This window comes from Rhinoderma darwinii, unplaced genomic scaffold (assembly GCF_050947455.1).
Source record: "Rhinoderma darwinii isolate aRhiDar2 unplaced genomic scaffold, aRhiDar2.hap1 Scaffold_87, whole genome shotgun sequence".
Taxonomy (NCBI): Eukaryota; Metazoa; Chordata; class Amphibia; order Anura; family Rhinodermatidae; genus Rhinoderma; species Rhinoderma darwinii.
In genome coordinates this window covers 415,156-421,854 of record NW_027464439.1, presented here as the reverse complement: position 1 = coordinate 421,854, position 6,699 = coordinate 415,156, and positions in this window count along the sequence as shown.

The following is a 6,699-nucleotide window of genomic DNA, read 5'->3' as shown; positions in this document are numbered from 1 at the left end:
GTGCAGAGTGTCCAAAAGCGGATAAGATTGGGCGCCATTTATCAGTGCGACACATATCTGCGGATAATTATTTATTTACTGCATTATTATACCCTCTTATTATACCCTGATGTACCCCGCACAGATAACATTTACCCTGATGTACTCCGCACAGATAACATATGCCCCCACATTATAAACTGAAACACCAGTAAAACCCCAAACAGAACTACTACCAAGCTACATCTGCGCCCCAAAAGCCAAATGCCGCTCCCTCCCTTCTGAGCCCTGCAGCATGCACAAACACCAGTTTACGTCCATAGATATGGCATCGCCATACCCGGGAGAACCCGGTTAATATTTTATGAGGTATTTGTCTTCAGTGGCACAAACTGGGCATAACATGTAGTGCACTAAAATGGCATATGAGTGGAAAATTGTAATTTTCACTCTGCACCATCCGCTGCACATTAACCCCTGCGCGCACCACGACATAGCATGTCGTAGTGTGGGGGGTGATGTATGGAGCGTCTCACGTGAAAAATAAAGCATTTAAAACGGCAAAATCACTGTTTTTTGGTCACCTTGGCTCTACCTAAAAATGTAATAAAAAGTGCTCAAAAAGTTGTATGTACCAAAAAATGGTACCAATAAAAACGACCGCTCGTCCCTCAATAAATAAGCCCTCATCCCGCTCTATTGACTGAAAAATAAAAAAGTTGTGGCTCTTGGAACGCGGGGAGGAAAAAACTAAAAAGGAAAAGAAAAAAATGGATCAGTCCAGAAAGGGTTAATTACTTTCTAATGAAAAACCATTTATGCCCACACGTGGGGTATTGCCGTACTCGGGAGAAATTGCTTTACAAATGTTGGGCAGCTTTTACCCCCTTTATCCTTTGTGAAATTGAAAAAATGCAACATTTTAGTGGAAGAAATGTCGATATTCATTTTCACAGCCTAATTCTAATAAATCCTGCAAAAGACTTGTGGGGTCTAAATGCCCACTATATCTATATCCCTAGATAGATTCTTTAAGTGGTGTAGTTTCCACTTTTGGGGGGTTTCCACTGTTTTGGCCTCTCAGGGGTTTTGCAAATGCGACATGGCACCCAAAAACCATTTCAGCTAAATTTGAGCTCCAAAAGACAAATAGCGCTCCTTCCCTTCTAAGACCTGCTGAGGGTCCAAACAACAGTTTATTACCATATGGAATATTTCCGTAATCGGGAGAAATTGTTTTACAAATGTTGGGGTGCTTTTTCTCTTTTATTCCTTGTAAAAATTAAAAATGGCTACCTTTTTTCAGAAAAAAAGTAGATTTTTACCTTTACAGAATAATTCCAGTGAATTCAGCAAAACAACTGTGGGGTCAAAATGATAACTTTACCCTTAGAAAAATTCCTTGATGAGTGTAGTTTCCAAAATGGGGTCACTTTCCGGGGGTTTATACTATTTTGTTCCCTCCAGTGCATTTCAAACGCGACACGGCACTGAAAACTATTCCAGCAAAATCAGAATTTCAAAATCCAAATGGTGCTCCTTCCCTTCTGAGTCCTGCTGTGGGTCCAAACAGCAGTTTATTACCACATATGGGGTATTGCTATAATCGGGAGAAATTGCTTTACATATGTTGCGGTGTTTTTTCTCTTATATTCCTTGAAAAAATTAAAAATTTCTACGTTTTTTCAGAAAAAAAGTAGATTTTCATCTTCACATACTAATTCAAATAAATTTAGCAAAAAAACCTGTGGGTTCAAAATGCTAACTATACCCCTAGATAAATTCCCTGAGGGGTGTAGTTTCCAAAATGAGGTCACTTTTGGGGGTTTTTATTGTTTTGGCCCCACAAAACCTCTTCAAACCTGACATGGTACCTAAAATATATGTTAAAAAAAAGGAGGCCCCAAAATCCACTAGGTACTCCTTTGCTTCTGAGGCCTGTATTTCAGTAAATTACTGCACTAGGGCCACATGTGGGATATTTCTAAAAACTGCAGAATCTGGGCAATAAATAATAAGTTACATTTCTCGGGTAAAACCTTCTGTGGTATAGATTTTTTTTTATTACAAATGAATTTTGTAAAGCAGAGCTCCCTAAGCTGTCAGGAAGCGCCAAGGCACTTCTGGATTCTCCACTCACGTTGGAGGAATTGGAAGAAGCGGTCAAACAGATGGCTGATGATAAGGCACCTGGGGTGGACGGGCTACCAGTTGAAATATATAAAAAATACTCTGAGGTGCTTTTGCCCAAATTATTAGAAGTATTTCATTGTTCATTGGATTGTGGTTCTTTGCCGGCTTCTATGCAAGAAGCCATTATTGTGGTCTTGCCAAAACCCGGGAAAGATCCTCAATTAGCTGATTCTTATCGACCGATTTCATTATTAACATCTGACATTAAGATTCTGGCAAAGGCATTAGCCCTGCGGTTGAATGGCGTTCTTTCTACCATTATACACCCGGATCAGACCGGTTTTATGCCTGCTAGGTCGACAGCCATGAATTTGAGACGTTTATTTTTAAATCTTCAGCTGAGGGCAGACAATGAAGGCGAAAGAGCAATTTTTTCACTGGACGCTGCCAAAGCGTTTGACAGTGTGGAATGGCAATATCTTTGGTGCACCTTGGAGGCTATGGGTTTTGGACCATCTTTTATAGCATGGATTAAGGTCCTGTATTCTTGCCCTACAGCCAGAATACAGGCAAATGGAGGATTGTCTCCCCGGTTTGCTCTTGAAACAGGGACTAGACAGGGATGCCCATTATCGCCCCTCCTGTTTGCCGTGGCAGTAGAGCCCTTGGCTGCACGCATACGTCTGTCTGATGATATTAAGGGCTTCTTGTATGGCTCGGTGCAAGAAAAGGTAGCGCTTTATGCAGATGATATGCTTCTATACTTGGGGCATATGGGTGGCTCTCTGGCAGAAACAATATCCCTAATTGAGAAATTTGGGGCATTGTCTGGGTTTAAAATAAATTGGGATAAATCCCATCTGCTCCCTGTGGATTCAAAGTGTTCTATACCAGGGGTGCATGGGGTACCTGTAGGATGCGTTAAACATCTTAAATATTTAGGGATCAAGATCTCGACCTCCCCTTCTGAATATGTTGCTCTCAATTTGCAACCCCTTCTGGTCAAATTTAAAATGAAAATAATGGCTTGGTGTAAATTATATCTGACAGTTGTGGGTAGGGTCAATCTTATTAAGATGATCCTAATGCCACAATTATTGTATATTTTACATAACTCCCCTGTATGGATCTCATTACGCAATTTTTATTACATTAATGCACTTTTTAGGGACCTAATATGGCGGAAGGGTCGCTCAAGAATTAGATTAGAAATTCTACAGCGCGCAAAGCATGACGGCGGTCTGGCCCTACCCAACCCTTGGATATATTTTCTTGCCTCCCAATGTCAGCACTTTAAGGGGTGGGGGGAAATTATATCAAAGGGATCCAATGGATCGATTCTACAGGCACAGTTTGGACCATCTGTTTTATTCTCAGTATTGGAGGCAGGTCACTCTATGTTGGCGGGCAGGAATACGCCCACATATACATTAATGCGTAAAGTATGGGATAAAGTCCGAGCTATTAGAGATATGGGGGTTTGCACAATTTTTACACCTTTATGGGGGAATAAGGCACTTCCGGAATTCTTCTCTCTTCAAGGATTTGAGGGATGGAAAGCAAAAGGCATCCTTTATGTCTCACAGTTGCTCCAGGAGGATGTATTTAAAACTTATCAACAGATCCAAGAGGAGTTTGAATTATCTCGAAATTCCCTCTATCAATACTTACAGATAAGACATGCTTTTGATGCCCAGAAGAAGGCGGTGGATTTGGCAATACACGCAGATGGGGTGTTGTCTGTTTTACATACCGGGAGTGTTACATCGGGGGTTATTTCACATATTTATCAGTTGTTGATCAGTAAATTTTTTGATAAATACCCCCTGATGGCTTCTAAAAAATGGGAAAGAGATATGGGTCCCATCTCTGAAGAACAATGGATAGATATTATGAAAGCAGTTCTGAATACTTCTCTTAGTGAGGCTGGGCGCCTTTCTCAATTATATATTATCCATAGAGTATACAGGACTCCTAAATTTATTTTTCATATTGGGGTAAGGAGTGACTCGAAATGCCCCAGATGCGCGGAAGAGGGGGCTGACCATATGCATATGTTGTGGTCCTGTCCACAGTTAACCACGTACTGGATGGATGTACTAAAGGTGATTCAGGAGGCCTATGGACCTGTGTTGCAAGGGACTCCTATGGAATGCGTTTTGGGATGTATTATGGACACCCCAACCTCTACTTTGGAGTGGTTGGCTATTGTAAGGTTGCTATATATATCTAGAAAACTAATTGCCCTACATTGGATACAAGGCACCCCGCCGACTATGAGCGAATTCATTGCAAAAGTGAATAAAATGATTGTATTGGAAAAGGTTGTCTATGTAAAGCGCAAAACGCTTAAAAAATTTGAATCCATATGGGGACCATGGGTAGGGGTAATGGAATCTGTATTATAAAATTTATTCAGGGACTCTGTATGACTGCCAGCCTTTACACGGTATTGGGGTTATGTATATAGATGTGGGATAAGGAGAAGGGGGGAAATAGAGAGGATTAAATATCTGCCATATATTATACATGCTTGTACATGATTAAGCTACTTGACATTTGGAAAATGATCTGTCCCATGTACCTTGTATTTTGTGAATAATGTATTCGATATTTGGTACAATTTCTATTTCATATACTATCTAATTTGGAATTTTGTGACGGTGCCTGGGGGGAGGGTTTTGGATAGGGTTTGTTTAGTATGTTTTGTACTATATAATTTTGAAACTTCAATAAAAAAATTATCTGATTTTAAAAAAAACAAATGAATTTTGTAAAAAAAAAATGAAATTTGTAACTTTCACCTCTACTTTGCTTTAATTCCTGTGAAACGCCTAAAGGGTTAAAACACTTTCTGAATGCTGTTTTGAGTACTTTGAGGGGTGCAGTTTTCAAAATGGGGTGATTTATGGGGACTGCCTAATATATAAGGCCCTCAAAGCCACTTCAGAACTGAACTGGTCCTTGTAAAAATCGCCTTTTGAAATTTTCTTGAAAATATGAGAAATCGCTGCTAAAGTTTTAAGTCTTGTAATGTCCTAGAAAAATAAAAGAATGTTCAAAAAATGATGCCAAACTAAAGTAGACATATGGGAAATGTTAACCAGTGACTATTTTGTGTGATATTACTATCTGTTTTACAAGCAGATACATTTAAATTTAGAAAAATGCAAATTTTCTTCAAATCTTGGTGTTTTTTACAAATAAATATTAAATTTATCGACCAAATTTTTTCCCTAACATAAAGTACAATATGTCACGAGAAAACAATCTCAGAATCACTTGGATAGGCAAAAGCATTCTGGAGTTATTACCACATAAAGGGACACATGTCAGATTTGAAAAATCGGCTTCGTCCTGAAGGCCAAAACAGGCTCAGTCCTGAAGGGGTTAAGGATAATTGGTGTTGAAAAAAATCTTTGTATACTAAACCGCCATTTGATTAACAAGGAATCTGATGGGGGAAGGACCCGTTAATATGGATAATTAGGTGTCATCTGTAAAAGCCGTGAACATTGACAGGTATTATTAATTATTAGACCATATTAAATTCTGCCGATAATTTCATAGATTCTTTTACTAATAATGGAACATTAATTCTTTTTTTATGTTCAGACCTTTAGGAAACCTGGTTTTTAGTGTAAATATCCAGTATGCTTCTCGTGATAAGATTTTATGTTTGATGTTCCCCCCTCTGGTTGGAGTTTTGACTTTTTCTATGGCATAACATCTCAGACTTATAATTGATCTATTATGGAAGGTTATGAAAAGTTTTGCAACATTAGTGATGTTAGTGAGGTTAGGATTTCTTATATAGCCCAAATGTTCTAGTATCCTAGCTTTACATTTTCGGCTGGTGCAACCTACATACATTAGATTGCATTTGATGCACTCCACAATGTATATTACTGCCTCACTGTTGCAATTAATGTAAGTTTGAATTGAAAAATGTGTATTGTTATCTGAATCTCTGAAGTTCTTAGTAGGCTTAGCATATGAACAGATTTTACATGGATGCGAGCCGCATTTAAAGAAACCCGTATATTGAAGCCATGTCAGTTTGGGAATGTTTGAGGAAAATATAGAAAGAGACAACAGGTCACCTAAGGAAGGAGCTTTTCTGGATACTACACGACAACCATCCTTCAAAATATCTGACAGAGCCTCGTCTTACATTAGGATGGCTAAATTTTTATGGACGATTTTCTTTATTTCATTAAACTGACTACTGTGTTGTAACACCAAAGTAGGTACGTTTAGACCAGTATTTTTATTATTAGGTTTTGCCTCTAGAAGTAGATCTCGGGGCTTTTTTTCTACAATGGAGGTTGCTCTTTTGAGGGTCCATTCTGCATACCCTCTTTTGCGTAGTCTCCTACAAATTTGCTGTTGTTCCACCCGGTAATTGGGGTCGTTACTACAATTTCTTTTTGCTCTGTACATTTCTCCCACTGGGATTGATGAGATGGTTTGTCTAGGGTGACCGCTTGTAGCATGCAAGATAGTGTTCCCTGAAATCGGCTTACGATATGTTTTAGTGTTGATTATTTCCCCTGCATGTCCTTTGAGTTCTAGGTCCAGAAACTG